At 44.4% G+C, this 21,265-nt stretch overlaps 1 pseudogene; it reads right to left on the bottom strand.

The window, feature by feature from the left end:
- Positions 1-8,627: 8,627 nt before the first annotated feature.
- On the bottom strand, positions 8,628-20,706 carry LOC106509566 (small ribosomal subunit protein uS2-like; annotated as a pseudogene).
- Positions 20,707-21,265: the final 559 nt, after the last annotated feature.

Below are 21,265 nucleotides of genomic sequence, written 5' to 3'. Positions count from 1 at the left end.
GGAATGATTTTCTTCCAGAGGAAGAAAGGAGGAAGCAGATCTCATGTGTGAGTTTAGAGCTATTTTCCTACCTTGATGCTGATTCACAGAATGTGTGTTCAATTTGGGTTGAATCATAGCAAAAGAGTGTATTTTAAATCCCCAAATCCTTATTGAGCTTTTTTGCCCATGTGTTTAATAAAAGTGGTTTTCTCTTCAGAGAAAATTTTGTTACTCATTTTCCTTTATCAACATTGATCGCACCTTCTTGCTTTTAGGGAACTTGTCACATCTTTGAAAGGAAATCACGACACAATCCACTATTGAATGAAATGTGTCTCATGAAGAGCAAACTGCTGTTGAGTCATATCCTGAAAATGAGTTGTTCTTTTTTAGCAGAATAATTATATGGGTGCTTCATAAAAGGACCCAGTCACACTCTTATTAAATGGATATATTTCCCTTTGGAAGAGAGTTTTCATTTTAAATCCAGCAAAAATAACTATTATTAAGTTTGTAGAGTGCCACGTACAGGCTACCTTTAACACGTGATGTTGATGAAATGCAACTCCGTCACTGACCTCTGAGTATATTGCAGCTGCATTTCCTTGAATTAACTACCGAGAACGTTATGCTAAAAACGTTCCTCGATAAATCACAGCATTTCTTATCCAGCGTTCATGGCATCCTTAGCACTTTTCCTAAATGTTCTCAACAGAGAGTTAGAAGGTTATTCATAAAAGATAATGGATTTAAGTAAAAGTTCCTTTTCACAAACTCAGATTGCTCTATATTCTGGAAGTTGTATAAAACCTATTTTTCGAATAGCATAAATTTAATTTAGATTTTTTTTGGGGGGGGGGCAAATATTCCATAGAAATACGTTGAGAATTATAATGACTTTGCTCCCAAATTATGCAAAAAATTCAAGAGTTTTTAAATAAAATACTTCAAATTTTACACTTTGATATGCAGCCTCTTATAAAGTAGGAAGAATGATGGGACAGCATCACCTTTCTCTGACCAGAAGACACCACCTCATCCTAACATGTTAGCATTGGTTTGTCCTATCTTCAGCCCAAATCACAGACACTTTTCTAGATACAAGACAATAATGTACAATGACTTTTTGACGACACCATCTAATCATGTCCTACTCCACGGCAAAAGACGACAGATGCAGGCTCCAGTTTCCCCTGCTTGCTCTGGCCAGTCCTCTCCTCGACTGCCCCTGCCCCATCTCAGAGCAGCCCTGCCTCTGTTCTAGGAGCACTGCTTTCTCTACGCTGATTCTCTTGGTGATGCACCCCTCCTCCTGGCTTCAAATTACTCTATATGTTAATGACTCCCAAACCTAGATCTCCAGTCCTCACCTCTCTCCAGAATGCCAGACTCTTATCTCCAATTGTCTAGTTGACGTCTCTTGGATTTCCAACAATCATCTCAAACTTGGTCCAAAGTGGCTTCTAGATCCTCTTCCTCCAAACCTGCTTTTCTTGCGGTTTTTCCATCTCAGTAAGTAGCAGTACCGTGTTTTCAGTTTCATAGGCCCCAAGCTTTGGGATTCTGTATTTTACCTTTTACCTAAAATCTGTCAGCAGCAGATCTTCTCAACTCTACCTTTAAAACATGTCCACAATCTGAATGCTTCTCAACCCCCTGACTACCACAATCCTGGCCCAAGCCACCATCCTCTCACTTGGAGTGTGCGGTGGCCTCCTAAATGCCTCCCTGTCTCCACCCTTGTATTTCAAATGCATTCCTAAAGTGACCATAAGCTTCCGGTGAGAATGCCAGCTCGCATCACTCCTCTGCTTGAAACCGTCCAATGGTGTCCTTCCACTCAGTCCTTATAGGGACCTCAGACACCCCCCTGCAATCTGTTGACACCTCATCTCTTTGACTTCATCTTCCACCACCTCCTTCCTCCATCCCTCACTCTACTCTCTGTTCCTCAAGCCCTCCAAGTGCACTCCTGGCTCAGGGCCTTTGCTATGCACTTTTCCTGCTACCTGGAATGTTCTTTCCATGGATATCTTCCACTCTCTTGTCCATCAGAGCTTGACTCGAATGTCACATGCTTTATGGTCTCTTCTGTACTAACCACTATACAACAGACTGTATGTTTTGTTTATCTATTGCTCTCACTAGAAGGTTAACTGCAAGCAGGGAGGGATGTTTGTCTGTTTTATTCACTGCCATATCCTCACTACACACAACAGTGCCCGGAACACAGTAAGCACGATGCATAATTGTCAATGAAATGAGTATACAAATGTCTTGTCAGCTCATGGAATTGCTCCAGGAGACAGAAGATGGATAGATGGGTAGATGGATGGACAGCCAGACAGAAGAAGCCTATATACAGACAGATTGGTATAACTGTCATTGCCGCTCCCCACTCCTACTCCAGAAAAAGTACCAATAGAGAATTATAGATAGAACATTTCATTTATGGCTAAGGACAGCATATAATCATTGCACATTTTATATTTCTTAGAAATTAAGCACTAAATAATACCTTTCATTTGAACATCTTAAAATGTATTTTTTAAAAAGAGAAACATAATTACATGTTTCATCAGACAGCAATAGGAGGCTTAATGGATTCAAGAACTCACTGGCTTTTGACACCTTCCTACTGGAATAGAAAATGCAAGAGGAGCCCAAGCATCAGTTTGACATTTACAACACGTCATTTAAACCTTAGAAAGTCTATTGCTGTCTTGCTTATTAGCATAAGAAAAACTTTAATGACTTGCAGACAATCCACGGAATGCCATGGTGACCTGGGGCCAGTTACCTCAGTGAACTTCACTGGGTTCTTCCTGCCTACTCTGCACTTCGCAGTTGAACAGATTACTCAGGGAAGGCTCTGAGGAGGAAGTGGGTTTCACCCTTGGCACTTTTGTCTTAACCAGAAGTGTTTTCCTGAGGTCAAAGTGTGAATGACACACATGCTTTGCGTTGACCACACTTACAATCTAAACACCAGTGTGCTTTATGAGGCTGGGTGCCTACAAAGGGGCCAAATGTTTATGAAGTGTGGCTTTAGTTCCTGGCCTCCCAAGGGTATGCTCCTTGGCACCTTAAATTCCCTCTTCTGATGCCCAGGACGCTCACTCTTCTTCCTTTCAAAACAAGCACACTGGAAAGCCTCTGATGACAGCTTAAACAAGCGCTCTCTTCCAAGGCTGTACATGTCCTTTTGGAGAGGTCAAAGCCAGAAGCAGAACAAACCAAGAGCCAGCAGTGAGGTTTTAAGCATCAACAAGCCAGGCCTCTGTGTCTCGGGGACAGGCAGGTCTTTGACTGCCATTGCCCTGGAGATAGAGTTAAGGAGGCCAGACCCCCACAACCCCTGACTCCAGGCATCTCCAGCTCGTAACTGCTCTAATTATTAAAATAAACTCTGCCCATGGGTCTAAAGTCTGAAAGAAACTCTGACAGGCCTTAAATCATACATTCACAGGCTTTGGGAGGAACTCAGAAGTCATCTGGTCGAATTCTCCATCTCACAGGCGAGGAACTTGAGGTCCCAAAACATCGACCGCTGTCCTCTGAGCCCCTCAGCACACATTCCACGTCTTGCTTTTGCGTGTACTTGGAAATGATTGACGTCATGACTGGCAAGAGGTCCTATGACTCAGCACAGTCATTCTGTGCATCCTCTTTGTCCAAAGCAGTGGTATTTGATAGATCTGCCCACCGGGAAGCTCTATCAAATGCCCATGTTCTAGGAATATAGATCATTTCCAAGTCGGAACTGGAAGGCTCTAACTTGTCAAATGCCTCCAAACTGGAGCAGCCCATGACCTCAGGCACCAAGGGGTAAATCAGTGCTTATGTTTTAGCAAAGAAAAAGCATGGTGGTGTGGAGAGACACTGAACGGGAAAAGGCAGGTGTGAGGTTTAGCCTGGACTTCTTCAGCATCCGGTCATTTCACTTCCGGCAAGTGCCTCCTCTCTCTAGGAAATAGAAACCCTCCTGGTAAGGAACCAAACTTACTATCATCCGTCAGGACAGGACGGGGTGCTGATCAGGGCAAATGGGCAGTAGTTTTACTTCAAAGATGAAATGCCTCCTGGTTCAGTGTCTCCTCATCTGTCAGAGGCTTTGAAGAAACAGACGCTCTGGGAAGGCTGAGGGCCCACTTGTGCTATCCCAAGACTTTCTGGCTCTTTTCTGTGGCCAGAAAACAGACACCAGGGTGGGAACCAGGAAGACCCCTCCCCAAGTCAGTTTCAGTGGTAGACATGCGATCTACACCTGGACAACAGCACCTACCCCCCAGCAACAGAGATGGGCCAAAGGATAGCCATGTGATCAAAGCAGACTCATGCTCCGATTTCTGAGACTGGTATACAGATCTTGGGAAGGAGGAGGCCTTTTCTCTAGAATTAGGAAGCTGGGATAATTCAAACTTGTAGTTATGGTAGCTGCTTCCTTTGGGCCCATAGTGGAAGTTCACCTACAGGAGGAGAGATGAGGCCAGTGCAAAGATAAGCAGAGCAGAAAAATAGTGTTACAATGATGCTGTCTGATTCCTGGATCCAGCTATGCCTGAAGACGTTAGACTCAAAAAATTCTCTTTTTTGCCTGAACTAGCTTTGACTGGATTTTTATTACTTTTGATTAAAAGAATCCTGAGTAATGCATCTTCTGATTTCTCAAATGAAGAAAGTGAGGTTCACATGGAAGGAGGGATGGACTCAAGGTTACAAAGCACATCTGGACTTGAAATCCAATCTACTGATTTCCATTCCAACACATCTTCTACTGCACTGTGCTTTATATACTCTATCCTGTGAGTTATTCAACACCTTCTGAATGATAGTACAGGTCTTTTTCCATACTACGATGCATCATGGCAAAATTAATTTATTTGAGCAAAAGATTCTATGATACGGCAAGAAAGCTTGGACTAATTGACTTGTGTCTAGATATGTCCACATAAAAGATTCAGTTATGTCAGGATCAAAGGGAGAAACCATGTACTTGATTCCTGGTGTGTGTGTGTGTGTGTGTGTGTGTGCGCGCGCCAGTGGAGATTTACCAAGTTCCACGTACAGAACAGGGTCTTTTACAAACGTGTTCATTGTAGTTGCTTCCCCCTGGGCTCCATGCATGGCAGAAACTCAGTAAACAAAGGAAGGCAGGAAGGCCAGAAATAAGGCGGACAAAGAGGAAAGAAGAACTTTTCAACAGAGCACACATTAATCACTAGTACTTCATAGTAATCTCAATAAATGTCCATGAAACCCAGTCTGCTACACAACTACTGCTATTCTTATGTTCCAAAGAAGAAACTGTGACAAGAGAAACCTCAAGTCAGAGCCTCAGCCCACAGGCCCATCCTAGGAGGACTGAATATCAGGAGCAAGCGAGGCAACCGAAGATGGTGACCCTTGATAAACGCCCGAATTGTAGTGATTCTGTGAAATGCCTACGACAGGCCTCAGGCACAATCAGGAACGTTCATTTACAAGGGTTGTAGAGTAAACTGTGTGAAAATGGGCAGTTCCTGGATTTCGTAACACATGAATAATGTTTTAGAAAACACGAACACTTGATGATGAAGAGATGTGCAGATTATTCTATGTGAGCTGTTGTTTAGTATGCGTTATATCTTTCTTTGTGATCAGACTTTTCAAACCGCAAGCAGGATGTAGACCCAGGGTGAAATAAAAAAGTTTCAGAGTCAGAAAATAAGATGGTCATCAGGAGAAGGTGTCTTGCATGGCTTTGCAAGAGGACCCGATGCTTTCAAACTTGCTCTTTTCTGGTTTTAAATTCAGCCATAAAAGACAACACCCCGATAATTCCTTAGTATCAAATGACACAACTGAGGGAAATCTCTTGTCATGTTACATAATTTACATTATAAAAAGGAAGGGGGGAGAGAGTTTACGATCACCCTCGTAGAATTGGCAAAACAGAGTATACTGTGTGAATTACTTGTTAAAAGAAGGTTTCTTTAGATAGGAAATCTTCGGTCCAAATCATACATCTAGACATCAACCATTTCCATCAATGGTTTTATATGCCAAGCAGAGTTCATTATAATAACTACCCTAAACTTCCAAAATATTGGTAAAGCTTAAATATGAATTTTGTTCCGACTCACTGATGACACTGGTTTCAACCTGCCATGTCATTTATTACTGAAAAAAATGTCCAACATGAGTCCACGGTTCACTGCGTAGCAGACTGCTCACAGGTTTCTTGCGTTTATTCACCCATCTGCGTGTGTCCAGCACCACTGATTCCCAGAGAAATACTAGAGCCTTGGCCTTGCCGGCCAGCATTGTGCAGTCTTTTTATGAAATGCCTGCAATGGCACCACATGTACTTTTCACCATTCATTCAAGTGTTCATTCAACAAATGTGTGCCATTCATTGTTCAAGAGTCTGCAAATGGAGGTGGACTGACAGAAATGGTTCCTGCTTTTGGAACTTTTATTCTTGAGAGAGAGTGAAGAAACACACAAAAACATGAAAAAGGTGATTTTAGAGGTTGGTAAATGCTATGGAGAAAACAAAACAGGAAATACAAAAGCAGGTGTCAGGGGAGGGCAGTATGAACAGGCACATTCAGAAACATCCCTACTGAGGACGTGACATTTGAGCTCAACCCTGGAGGACAAGAAGGAGGAGCCCGCATTTTCTGGGGTGAGGGAACAGCAGGAGCAGAAAGAATGGACGGGCATCCTGTAGGAGGAGAAGGGAGCGACCATGGAGATGAAGCTGGGCGCCCAGCACACAGACCACAACCCCGGGCTGGGCCGGGGGTGGGGGGCTCTGAAACTGCGCTGACTTGGAGAAGACATTGAGGTTCTTTACGCGTGGCAGTGATACCGGATTCATGTGTTTAAACAATCACTCTGGCTGCTCACAGGGAGAAGCTTAGGAATGAAGAGGGCTGCTGGTTCTGTTTTTCTAGGATGGATCCTATGCAAGGGAGGCAGGCAGAGCAGATGAGTGGAGCTGAAATTCAGCTTTTGCACCACCCATTAAGCCCTGTGCCCAGTATGGGGCTACGTTCACCTGCAGAAGGAGGTATCTTTTCCCTGTCACATGCAAGGCACCGTACGGGCAGGAGGCAGTCTCAGGAATGAGAACAGGGAAAGCTATCGCAGACATCTTTATGAGGACAATAGTTATGGGGGAGAAAGAGAAGTGGATGTAAGATGATGGCTGGAGGAAGAGCCAGCAGGACTTACTGATGGATTAGATGTGCGGGGGGAGGGGAAAGGAGAAATCAGCGGTGATCCTTACACCCACGGGGTGTGGTGCTGTCACTGAAAGAGACAGGACAGCTAAGTGGACGAGGTTACTTCCAGGAGAGGGGTCAAGAGTCCAGTTTGGGCTAGGATTAGTCCAAGGTATATGTTAGCTGAGGAAATTTTTGATTCCATTAAGAACAATTCAGAAATGCAAACAAATAGGTTCTTCTCAGATCTTCTTCAAGATTCCTGACCCACGCGGGGATGGGGGCAGGTGAGGAAGGCAACTAGAGTCAGCGCAGTCTGCTACTCGCCAACGCAGGGAAGAATGGCCCACACTGCATTCTCAGCGGGGCCTGGAAGGAGTCCTTGGACCTTACGGTGCCCTCTGGTCTCTGTAGCAATGCACCTTGTCTGCACCCGGGTCACCGCTTGCCCTGCTGGTGCTCACTGCTGAAATTGGCAGCCAGTGGCTTGGAGAGAGCTGGGTGGAAGCTCCCGGACCTCTGGCTGACTTTACCTTTCGTTGGCTGGCCCTGTTCACCCTTCTGGGATCTTGGCCATTCTCCACCCAGCTCCCGGCCTGAACACACACCATGGCCCTATGGATGCTTAGTAGCTCTCTATCCAGTCATGGGCATGGACACTGTGGGAACATGTGGGCATTTCTGAGTCCCATCCTCATCACGGGCACTGAGGATAGCTTTAGAGAGCTACCATTCAGCCCTGCTTCTGCCTGACCATGCCGTACCACTGATTTGACTCTGATGTTTGCCCACTGTCCAGGTTGGCATAAGGGCCAGACAGGTGACAATCTCCTCCTGTAGCCTCCAAAGGAGAATGGACAAACTGCTCAGCATGGCACTCAAGGGCTGTAACATGCCCCGACCCTGGCCTGGACAGAAGTCCACAGAGGGAAGGTAATACCCACGTGCCTACCTCTTCTGCCCCACCTGCTTTGCACACGATCCCTTGGTACCAGAAGAAGTGGCTTCCAACTTTTGCTCATTCCAGTCCATTCTTTTCCCGCCCCAGGGCAGCAAGCATCACAGGCCAGCCAGCAGGCATGCGGTCAGGGAAGGGAGAGTCTTCTACTTACATATGGCACTCTAATATACTGAAAGATATAAAAATTCTTTCCAGTCGGAGTTCCCGTCGTGGCTCAGTGGTTAACAAATCCAACTAGGAACAGGTTTGATCCCTTGCCTTGCTCAGTGGGTTAAGGATTTGGTATTGCCATGAGCTGTGGTGTAGGCTGCAGACACAGTTCAGATCCCGCGTTGCCGTGGCTGTGGCGTAGGCCAGTGGCTACAGCTCCAATTGGACCCCTAGCCTGGGAACCTCCTCCATATGCTGCAGGAGTGGTCCTAGAAAAGGCAAAAAGACAAAAAAAAAAAAAAAAATTCTTTCCAGTCACATTCCTACACATTGATGGCAGAAAGACCATGGGAAATGGTGATATGATTATCTAGAAGGAAAGAGAATCTGGACATATTTAAACATATCACACCTATGACACATGTTTACAGCTCACCGAAGCCGTCGGTGCTGGCTATATAATTAGGAGTCGCTAGCGGGTGGATGGGGTGAAGCCAGGCCTGAAGGAGAGCATCTACATCATGGCTCCTTTTTTTTTTTTTTTTTTTTTTGTCTTTTTGCCATTTTCTTGGGCCGCTCCCGCGGCATATGGAGGTTCCCAGGCTAGGGGTCCAATCGGAGCTGTAGCCGCCAGCCTACACCACAGTCACAGCAACGCGGGATCCAAGCTGTGTCTGCAACCTACACCACAGCTCATGGCAACGCCGGATCCTTAACCCACTGAGCAAGGGCAGGGACTGAACCCGCGACCTCATGGCTCCTAGTCGGATTCGTTAACCACTGTGCCACAACGGGAACTCCAGCATCTACATCATGAAGAGAAGAGCTGAGAGCACAGAACCGGGCACTGGGGCAGTCCAGTACCGAGAGACTGGACAGGGTGGCAGGAGCTGGCAAGGGACACTGAGAGGCACAGCGTGAAACAGAGAAAGGTAAGAGCATGGCCTGTCACTGGGGCCACGAGAGGAGAAAGTTTCCAGAAAAGGGGAGTGCCCAACTGAATCAAACGTTCCCAGGAGGACAAGGCTATAAAAGGACCCTATTCCCACTGCGATCCTGGCCCTGCCCCTAACTCATACCCCCTATTCTTCCTTAGAAGGATAATGTGGACACGTTGGAACGAATAAAATAACATTTAATCTGAAAGGACCATTATTAGCAAAACTTTGTAAAACTGTGTCACCATTTTAAACTAAGATGATACTCTACTTAGCAAATGCTACAATTTTTGCCATGCCCGTGCCTTGCCCAAGTTTCTAGGCCGGGGATTGAACCCGTTACCCAGCAGTGACAATGCCAGATTCTTAACCCATGGACCTACCAGGGAACTCCATGCTGTACTTTTTGAGCCAAAAAGAAACCCCATCAGGATGACTGAAGCAATGAACACTGGCCATTGGAGATGCTCTGCTGTTACTGAGAACTTTTTACAGGGGCCTCACAGGACCCTCCAGTTAGCCTCTGATGCAGAGTCCTGGGGAGCGAGGTGACTGTTGCTTTCTTTTCTTCACTTATGTTTTTTTTGAAATCAACTTGGAAAACACGTTAGTCTTTTATTCTTTTAGGCAGACACTAAAGCATATGGTTTTGCGGGTAAGGCCTCTGCTGCCTCTTAACACACAATGTCCCAGGCATTCTGCCGACAGTAGAAATTGAACCAGAGATGGTGCCTTTTATCCCACCAGAAGGAGCAGTGAAACAAACCCTTGGGATGTGCACGTGCTGCTATGTGCTGCTGCCTCGCCTCTCCCAGCCATTGCTCCTGCTACCTGCTACCCCTCCCCTGACCGTCACTTGCTCTGTGACTGGGGCCACAGGAGGAGTTTTATTTGTTCCTTTCCCCCCCTTTTACCTATTTAATAAAATGAATACTATCCAGACTGTGAAAGAACAACATAAACGGTGCCAGAGTTTGAATGAGATCTGTTTACCCTAATGGTCAACCTGAGAGGAGGCAGAATGAGATGATACCAAGGGCATGGGTGGAATCCTTGCTCGGCCTCTCACTAGCTGAGTGACCTTGGAAGGCCAAGTACTCCAGTGAACAGGGGAGTGGACAGAGAGAAACCTGCCCTCTAAGATGGGCTGGGTTTCAGGACCTGTCACCAGCCACGGAGGAGGAGCAGCGAGCCATGATTACAATGAGGAGACTGAGTCAGGAACCAAGGAGTCATTTTGACGCATTCCATCCAACGGAGCTGGAGAGAGGGGTGGGAACTGAGACAGAGGCCAATAGCTTGTATTTAGGGTTAACTAGACGGAGTGAACAGATCTGGGGGGTGCACAGGAAGGGGATTCTGCCACAATCCTAAGGTACTGATACACAGAACCCTATCCCCTTTGAGATGGAGACTGTGGCTGGACAAGTTGGCCAGTCCTGGGGCTGTGAGGGAGCCGCATAGGGTACTGAGATGCTCAGACGCTGGCAAGTTCCTGCAATTCTCCATACCTCAACTTTCTTACCCCCAAATCTCAGGTAGAAACGCCTTCCTCAAAGAATTGGTGTCAGGTTTAAAGTGAGATAGTGTATACAGACTATCTAATGTAAACGTTGGCTTATGGACAATGTTACAAGCATTATTATTGAGCAACTGCAGCCTGAACATTTGCCCCTGAAACTCTTTCCATAATTTCAAACTCGGCCTATGAAAAATCAAGTTCACAGTATCCAGGACTATCATCATATTTTAAGCTCATTTGCTTTATACGCATTCTTTCTAACATCCCACAGAAACAACCCAACACCACCAGGTAAAAAGTTATGTATGCCAGCTGCTGGGGTAGGGTCGCATCCTTATAAGTGTAGGCCACCTTCTACGATGGCCCCAAGGATGTCCATCTCCTGCTATGCGTGTTCTTACATCATCCTTCCCCCGTGAGTGGGAGGTGGACCTAGTGACGGGGTGTCATTTCTGCAGTGAGGTTATAAAAGATTGTGACTTTTGCTGTTAGCAGATGCTCTCTACCGGCCACTTTGGTGAAGCTAGCCGCTATACTGGAGAAACCCAAGTGACAAGGAACTGACATAGCCTCCAACAAGAGAGGAATCAAAGTCCTCAGTCCTGAGGAACTGATTCCTGCCCCAAACATGTGGGCTTGAAAGCAGATCCTTCCCTCAGCTGAGTCTTTGGATGAGACCACACAGCCTTTGTTGCCACCTGACTGCAGCCTTGTGAGGGACCTTGACGTGGAAGACCCAGCTAAACCACGCCTGGATGCCTGACAGCCAGAAACTTGAGATCATAAATGAGTATTGTTTGAAGCTGCTACGTTTGGGAGTAATTTGATATGCAGCAGTAAATAACTAATCTTGTCATTTTATGGAGCTTCAATTTGGAACGGTCCAGGTAGGAGCAGCGTAAGGGGAGCGCTGGTCAGCCACCAACCATGAGGGGACGTTCACCTGGGGAACCTGAAGGGATCACCCTCGTACCCCCTCAAGGGAGCTAGAGAAAGAGCAGGTATGAGCAGAGATGAAGTTCAATTTTTTTGAGTCCTTTACTTAGAATCCCTAGAGCAAGGGCCAGAGAACAAGGGGAGTGGACTCTAGACTGCAGAGGGCAGGGCTTGTTTTTGGGGTGGAGGAAGATTCTGTGAGGTCATCAATGGCTAAGACGTCACCTAGAGGGAGGCTCTGTGCCAGCTGATGTCCACCTTCCAAGACAAAAGGAAGACCTTGCCCTTGAGCTAAGATGAAATTCCAGCCAAGCAGCTCTCAGCACTGCTTGCAGCACCATTCCTGACCTGAACAAACTATTCAATCTCTTAGGTACAAAAGAAAAGGTACACATCTAAACTTGTCTTCCATTTTTCTTAAAGACAGAAAGAAATTACACTTTCTTATATAGTCTCTGCTGGGACCCAGCTCAGCTACCAATCCTGATTATCTTTCTGAACAACTGTCCACATGCATCAGCAGAGCACAAAATTACCAGGTACATCAAAATGCTCAGCAGTTTAAGTGGGACATTCAGAGCAAATAACTCTGAGTGAAAAAGCATGTAAAAAGAGAGCTTCTCCCTCCCCTGTTTCTCAGGTATATATATATATTTTAATGATTCTTATTCTTACACTGCATCAACAGAATAAGAGCAGGGTGTTAGAGAAAGGAAGCAATATGTAACAATTCTTGAAGATAAAAAAATAATTGTACAACGGAAAAGAGAAAAACATCCAGCAGCAATAAACACAGCTAGCTTCCATCCTGCTTTCTAATGCCATTCGCCATCAAAAGGAATCAGCACTCTTTGGAGAAATGGCTGATTCTAGGAAGAGGGACGTAAACCGACAAGATGAGCCTAGAACAGCTTGTAGTACCAGAAAGTAATACAGCGCCTAAAAAATGAAAATGAAAAAAGCCACAATGATGGGGTCAAAAGGGACACAGAACACAATTTAAACAGCTACCAAGTGGCTAAATCTAGCAACACAATAAATAAAGCAGTATTGGATTATAACCCAAAGTGTAAATACTCATGAGTCCATATTGATATCAATTAATAAATGAGGAGTCAAAACTCCCATGCAGAAGAGTCCCAGATAATTTATGTAGATACTCAGCCCTCAAGGCAGAGAACATAATGCCCTGCTCCTTATGTGTGGGCTATGCATGGTGATTTCCTTCCAAAGAGTGCAGCACGGAAAAAGGAGAAAATAATCTATAGTAAGAAGCCTGACAAATGCTACCTCCGCCAAATGTCAAGGTCAACATCAATAGGGGTAAGTCATATTGATGCATGTTCCTGGGCTATGACGTGACAAAAATAACACTTTACTTCGATGGTCTTCTTCCCAAAACACACACTTTCCAATTTAATCATGAGAAAAACATCAGGCAAATCTCAACTGAGGGACCTTCTACAAAATATCTGACCCGTAAGCCTCAAAACGGTCAAGCTCATCCAAAGCAAGCAAACTCTGAAAACTTGTCATAGCCAGCAAGAGCCTAAAGAGACATAATGACCAAATGTAAAATGCTATTTTAGATGGGATCCTGGAAAAGAGCAAGGATGTTAAGGAAAAACTAAGAAAATCTGAATAAGGTGTGGACTTCAGCTGATAATTATGTATCAATATTGGTTCATCAACTGCAACAAGTGTACCACCGACAAAGTAACAAATATAGTAAAGTAAGATGTTACTAGGCAGGGAAACTAAATGTGAGGTACAGGAGAACTTTCTGTGCTAGAGTCACAATTGTTTTGTAAATCTTAAACTGTTCTACAATAGAAATTTTACTGAAGCTCAAACAAGAAGATGGAAAGATACTGAGGGAAAGAATGGAGGAGAGTAGGCCTGAACTAAAAAACACTGATTTAGGGTCTGGCAGTGGGTGTCAAATGTTGGAGAAAGAGAAGTTGGCTGGCTATATCCAATGTAAAGGAAGTTTGATGGAAATGAAAGTTTTGATGGAATTTTTAATTAATCATCTTTATAAAAATGGCACAAGAGGGGCTTCATGAGCTTATTATATACTATTGTGGTGCACGTTGAAATTTTTAAATGAAAACTTTCACTGGTGAGGGAAAAAAAAAAAACAGTAGAGGCAGTTAAACAACAGACTGGATTCTGAAAATGATTGAACTGGGTATTAAAGGACCCAATCTAAAAGCTCCCCCTGAAATCAGAAGTAAAAACAACGATAAGAAATTTAAGGGAAAAACAAAGGCATGAAAAATAAGTTTAGGACATCTCATCATACGTTCAATATGAATTACAAAATGAAAGTTGGAGATTAAAAAAAAACTAATAAAAAAGATTTTAACTGCAAGAAAGATTATTATCTTAAGATCAAATGGGCTCTGTGCTAACCAGGAATGAAGAAGAACAGCCACAACTAGACAAATTCTGGTCAAATTTTTGAGCTTCAACAAAGAAGGTCATGCAGATAGGAAGAAACCAAAAGGTTTCGTACGGAGGAAAAACCAATAGAAACTTCATTAAGGAAGAAACCAAAACTGAAATCATAGATGAAGAAATTAATGGGAGGGGGAGGCATGATGGATTGAGAGTTTGGGGTAAGCGCATGTAAACTAACATACAGAAGGGATGAACAAGGCCCAACTGTATAACACAGGGAACTAGATTCAATATCCTGTGATAAATCATAATGGAAAAATATAAAAAAGAATATATATATATAAACGGAAACACTTTGATTACCACAAATATTAACCCGACATTGTAAATCAAGTGTGGTTCAATTTTTAAAAAAGAAATTAATGAGAATATGCAACCTATATACCAGGCCATGTTCAAAAGAGTGCCTTCTTATCTAGTAATAGCTATGTGATGCTCGGCAAGTTACTTAACTTTATAAAGTTAACTTCCATTCCTTACCTATAAATAATAACATTTTCTTCCATGGTGAAAATTATGTGCCAGACACCGTTCTAGGAGCTTTATGTGTGCGAATTTATTTCTCTCCCATAACAGGCCTATACTGTGGATTATTTGACTATCCCATTTTACATGAGGAAATAGGAGCAACAGAGAAGTCACCTGCACAAGGTCAAAAAGTTCTACATGGCGGCACCTATAGTGCGTGTCTGCACTCACAACCACTGTGTGACAAAGACTTCTTACGGGGCCTCTGGGGTGGTACAAGGATTCGCTGAGATAAGGCAAGGAAAGCATGCAGCCCTGTCCCCGCCACACAGTGTACTCAATTACTGGAGCTACGATTTGCTTGGAAAAGTAAGCAAGCACATGACTCAAGGAACTGGAAGAAGATCAATAAAGTAAACCTAAATCAAGTAAGAAGAAGGAATTAATAAAGGCAATAATTAAAAATTTAGCAAAAATGGTTAGAACAACAAGAAAAATCATACACGGTATTGATAAATAAAAGCATAACTCAACCCTCTGGAAATAATCGAACATATAAATTTCTTGCAAGTTTTTTTTGTTTCTTTGTTTGTTTGTTTTTTTGTCTTTCTTCTTTTTAGGGCCGCACCTGGGGCATATGGAAGTTTCCAGGCTAAGCGTCGAATCAGAGCTGTAGCCGTCAGCCTACGCCACAGCCAGAGCAATGTGGGACCCAAGCCTCATCTGTGACCTACAGCATAGCTCATGGCAATGCTGGATCCTTAACCCACTGAACGAGGCCAGGGATCAAACCCGCGTGGCCCATGGATCCTAGTTGGGTTCGTTAACCACTAAGCCACAACGGGAACTCCTCTTACAAGTTTTATCAAAGAGAGAATGTGGGTAAAATGCACAATATCACTACTTTCTTAGCACAAATCTAGGTTCACTTTCTAGAAAAAGGCACATTTAAAAAATCAAGAAGTGGAAAACCTAGCAGGACACTAAAAAGATAAACATGCCAAAGAATTAACCTCCAAAAGCCATCAGATCCAGATTTAAAGGACAAGTTCTATGAGAACTTAATTCATTCAGCAAATACGTTCTTCTCTTTTCTTTTTAAAGAAATGTTGTATTTTCTGCCACCCTTATTTGCATTTTCTGTTTAGGAGTCTGTGGAAGAACAGCTTTAGGTGACTCAGCATATGTGCCTCCTCACTGGCTACAGTTCCATGCCGGGAGGCCAGCTGGCTCAGCCTTGAGCAGGATCCAGTGAATAGGCAGAGGGCACCTGCACCTGCAGCCCAGACTGGCACCTCTGGTTGAGGAACTGTAAATTTGAGAGCTGGAGCAGTCTGTTCATCCTGCAGTTTCTCTAGGGTCAATGCCTTTTCAGCTGTCGCTGTGGCTTTTCCATCCTCAGAGTCTCCACAGAAGTAGAGCAAGTGTGACCTCTCCCGAGCGCTCACGGGAGATGGCACCGTGGAGGCAGAGAACTTGCTGGCAGCATCCACCACACCAGACCTGCTGAGTAGGCAGCCCAGCCCACGCATGGGGTAGCAGTGTCCACACGGCACAGAGGAGAGTCTGCGTCACACAGGACAATGGTAGGTGGGTTAGCCTAAGACGTCTCTGAGAGAGGCAGGCAGTTGGCCCTGGGATCAGTGGCCAGCAGAAACTGCAGCTTCCTGAGGGCTGCTCGGATCTGGTTAGTGATGGCTCTGGGACTGAACCAGCCACCAACAGGAGTGGCCTCAGGGGATGCATCAAATTTCAGCACAGCCCACTGGCCGGTAGTGCTGGAACAGGATTTTCAAAGGCAGTAATAGCATGAGCTGTCAGCAGCAGCTTCTCCCAGGTTCTCTTCAGATTTATGATGCAGATACCATCATTTCTCCTTGTGTGAATATACTGTTCCATTTGGAAGTCAAGGCTGGTGCTACTGAAGTGAGTTCCTTCCACAAGGAATTTGAGGACATCCTCCCCTTTCCTTTGCAGGACATCAAGGGCTCTGGACACTGTAAATGCTTCCCTCTGCTATGGCAGGAACACAGAACAATACCACAGACTCCTCTCTGGGAGCACGGAAAGGACAGCAACTATTCTAACTGCTGTGTCCCAGGCACAAGAAATGAACAAGAAAAATCCATGCTTTCCATGGAGGAGTGATGACACTGCACATTCTCATACTAATTAAACTTTTCCAAAGGGTATGGATGGAAAGCTTCCTAATGCATTTATGAGAAGAGCCTACCCCTGACCAAAGCCTCAAAAAGGAAGCTCAAAAAAGGGAAAGTTGAAAATGAACTCACTTACGGATATAGAGGATGTAGGTAATGGATTGATGCAACCATTTCCCCTTCTGGAAGAGAATTTGGCATTTCTGCTAAATTTGTAGTTGTAGCTGCCTAAAAATCTGATGAAGGTAAAATATCACCTGGGCCTGACTGGCAACGTATGTCTGGACTGGGAAGGCTATACATGAACAGTAACTTCCTCATGGGGACGTCACAGCCTTGGGCTCCCCTGAATGCAGGGGACTTGGAAGCCGTACCAATGCACCTCTTCCAAGAGATGTTGGCTCCTATGGGACATAAGGTCTTTAAGTCCCGACCATCCTTCCCCTCCTAAGAGGAGCCGTTCTCCTTCACACCAGGGCATCTCATCTGCAGGGCTAAAGGAATGGGCCCTGGATGACCTCTTCCCCTGAAAGGAGCAACCACCACCACTCTCCTGCAAATTATGTGCATCCTCTACCCTTCCGAGGAGATGAGTACTGAAGGTAAGCTAGGATAGTCTGTGAGTCTAAACCTTTAGCTGAGTCTATATTTAGCTGAATGTTTGAGCCTAAGAAGACCTCCCTCCCAGTGTGTATTACATATAAAAAATCCAAAATAAAGGCATGCCAAACGGAATCCAGCAGTGTGTTAAAATGGTAATGCAGTATGACCAAATAGAACTTATTCCAGCAAAACAAGGATGATTCAACATTTGGTAATCTATTAAAATAATTCATCACATGAGTAAGTGAAAAGATAAAATGCTCATGGTCCTGACAGGAACTTAGAAGACACTCAATAGAATTCGGTGATCCTTTCCTTCCTTTATAATTACAATAAAGAACATACAGGAGTTCCCGTCGTGGCGCAGTGGTTAACGAATCTGACTAGGAACCATGAGGTTGCGGGTTCGGTCCCTGCCCTTGCTCAGTGGGTTAACGATCCGGCGTTGCCGTGAGCTGTGGTGTAGCTTGCAGACGCGGCTCGGATCCCGTGTTGCTGTGGCTCTGGCGTAGGCTGGCAGCTACAGCTCCGATTCGACCCCTAGCCTGGGAACCTCCATATGCTGCAGGAGCAGCCCAAGAAATAGCAAAAAGACAAAAAAAAAAAAAAAGAATATATACTTTTTTATATTATTTTCCATCATGGTCTAGCCCAGGAGATTGGATATAGTCCCCTGTGCTATAGAGTAGGATCTTATGGTTTATCCATTGTAAATGTAATAGTTTGCATCTACTACCCCCAAAATCTCAGGCCATCCCACTCCCTCCCCATCACCCTTGATAGCTACAAGTGTGTTCTCTGCATCTGTGAGTCTGTTTCTGTTTTATAGATAGGGTTGTTTGCGCCATAATCACATTCCACATATAGGTGATATCATATGGTATTTGTCTTTCTCTTTCTGACCACTTAGTAGGAGAATCTCTAGTTCCATCCATGTTGCTGCAAACGGCATTCTTTCATTCTTTTTTAGGCTGAGTGGTATTCCACTGTGTATATGTACCACATCTTCTTATGCATTTATCTCTCGAGGGCCATTAAGGTTGTTTCCATGTCTTGGCTATTGTGAATCGTGCAGCAATGAACAAAGGGGTGCATGTATGTTTTTGAATGAAAGTCCATACATGCTTATGGGCACAGGTATCTTTCTGAATTAGAGTTTTGTCCAGATGTATACCCAAGAAGTAGAATTGCTGGGTCATATAGTTGTTCTATTGTTAGTTTTCTGAGGAACCTCCATACTGTTTGCCATAGTGGTTGTACTAATTCACATTCCTACCAACAGTGCAGTGTTTTCCACACCCTCTCCAGCATTTGTTATTTGTAGACTTATTAATGATGGCCATTCTCACCAGTGGGAGGTGGTACCTCGTTGTAGGTTTGACTTGTGTTTCTCTAATAGTTAGAGGTATTGAACATCTTTTCATGTACCTGCTGGCCATTCATGTATCGTCTTTAATGGAAGGTCTGTTTAGGTCTTCTGCCCATTTTTCAATTGGGCTGTTTTGTTTTTTTTGTTGTTGCTGAGTTGTATGAGTTGTTTGTATATTTTGGAGATTAAGCCCTTATTAGTTGCAACTATTTCCTCCCATCCCATCTGTTGTCCTCCTAGTGATCCTTTCTAAAAAAAAGTAAACTAGAAACTCAAACTATTCTCTATTATGAAGTTAACAGCAAACATGATTATCTAAGTGGAAAACATTGAAAGCATTCCCAGTAAAGTGCAGAAAACGGCCACAAGGTTTGCTTATGACCACAATGGCACTTCCTTAGTTCTGGCTAAGAAATAACAATAAAATGAAGAAATGGAGGTAGTATTCTAAAGGAATTGATTAGAGCAGCAGCAGTCGCAGGGGTCCATAAATATGGGCTGCCTGCTGGTTTTCATTAAACCGAGTTTTATGGGGACAAAGCCACACCCATTGATGTATATCATGTCTATACTTTCCTGCTACAGCCACAAAGTTGAAGAGTTGGGACAGAGACCATACAGCCTACAAAGTCTGAAATACTCACTAACCGCACATTTAAGAAAGTGTCCTGATCCCTGGACTAGAGGATTATTATTTTCAGACGAAAATATCTGCCTAAGGGGGAAACACCAAGAGAATGAGAGGAAAATCATGAGAAGTAGTAAGAGGGCTTGGCAGTTGGTAGATACAAGATAAAGATGCAATGACGCTTTTTCCACTGTGTTGGATTGTATCTTGTGGCCCCGGGTTCTCCCTTCTCCCCCATACCCATGTTCTTTGCCATGTAACTGCTGTGGGCTGGGGGACCTGCTCTGCTCACTGATCAGCCATATGACGTGCTTTGGCCCTGGCATGTTGGCAGCAGTGATGCAAACAGAGGCTTGAGGTGAAACTAAGCTTTGGGCTTACTCTTAGACTTCTTCCACTACCATGAGATGAATGTTTCTGGATTATCCCACTGGTCTCAGGTTATGTAGGAGCTAAGGTGCTCAAGCCAGGCCCAACCTAGATTAGCCAACTACTGCAAGCCTGCAGACATGTAAGTGAGCCCAGACAAGGTCAGCAGTGCTCTTCAAGCCTACCTGAAACACACAGATGTATGTGAGATTACGAATCATTGTTGCACACCACTAAAGTGTTGTGGTCATTTGTTACATAGTAAAAGAAGCTATTACATCTCTATATCAGCAGTAACCAGTCAGAAAATATAACCCTGTACCCAAAAGCTATTGAAATTGAAAACATTTCACCTCTTTACTCAACTTTTTTATATCCTACTGTCTATTTAACATGCCTCCTGGGAGTTCCCTCATGGCCCAGTGGGTTAAGGATCTGGCATTGTCACCACTGTGGCGTTGATTATAGCTGTAATGTGGTTTGATCCCTGGCCTGGGACTTTTGCATGCTATAGGCATGGCCAAAAAAAAAACCCAAAAAACAAAAAACAAAAAAACAAAAAAACAAAAATAAAACCAAACAAACAAAAAAATGTCCCCTGGATGCTTCATAGGCATCTCAAACTAAACATGTCCCAAACAAAACTCACCCTATACCAACTCTTCTACTCCAATGCTTATTTCAGCTGTAGTCTTCCTAAGCTCAGTTAATGACACTTTCTCTCTCATCATTTAGCCAACCCACTAGCATATCCAGTGGCTGTACTTTAAGAAACTACATTCAGACTCTGATTATTCCTTTCTAGCACAGTTGACACCTCCTTGGTCTGAGCCACCATCAGCTCTTACACAGCCTATCTCAGTAGCAGCCTCGTGGATCTCCTGATTGTAAGAGGCAATGAGGTCTTCCACACCAGTGTCCCAGCTCTTCTCCACGACCTCAAACATAGGTCAGATGAGGTCAGCCCTCTGTGCAAAGCCCTCCAATGATGCTCGCCTTACTCAGAGGAAAATCTCCAGGCTTCCTCGCTGCCTGCCAGGTTCTGTATGATTTGCCTTCCAGCCGCCTCTCTGACCCCAACGCTTCCATTCATTTCTTCAATCACTCTGCTCTAGAAACACCAGCCTCCTTGCTGGTCCTGCCGCAGGGTAGACATGCTCGAACCTCGGCACCTCTGAGCTTTCTTTTCCCTCTGCCTGAAATGTTCTTCTGCAAGGTATCAGCCTAACTGACGTACTTTCTTTGGGCCTCTCCTCAAGTCACCAGATTAGAGAGTTGATACTGCTCGAAATCACCCGCCAGGGGAAAGAACCTGGCCCCGCCCTCCACCACGCACGGTGCCCGCACCTGCTTTGGATTCTCATGGCATTGATGACCACCTGACATATTACCAAGATGTTTGTTCATTATCTTCCTCTGCTTTCTAGAATGCAGGCTTCCCAAGACCAGGCACTTTTGTTTTGCTCAGTGCTTTATCTCAAAAAGCCTGGAAGGATGCCTAAGATA

Source organism: Sus scrofa, chromosome 2, assembly GCF_054392235.1.
Source record: "Sus scrofa isolate SSC_HxYL_T2T_F1_AM1 chromosome 2, Sscrofa_HxYL_maternal_Yorkshire_Landrace_v2.0, whole genome shotgun sequence".
Lineage (NCBI taxonomy): Eukaryota > Metazoa > Chordata > Mammalia > Artiodactyla > Suidae > Sus > Sus scrofa.
The sequence above is the reverse complement of the archived record's forward strand: the minus strand, read 5'-3'. Positions and strand labels throughout refer to the sequence as shown.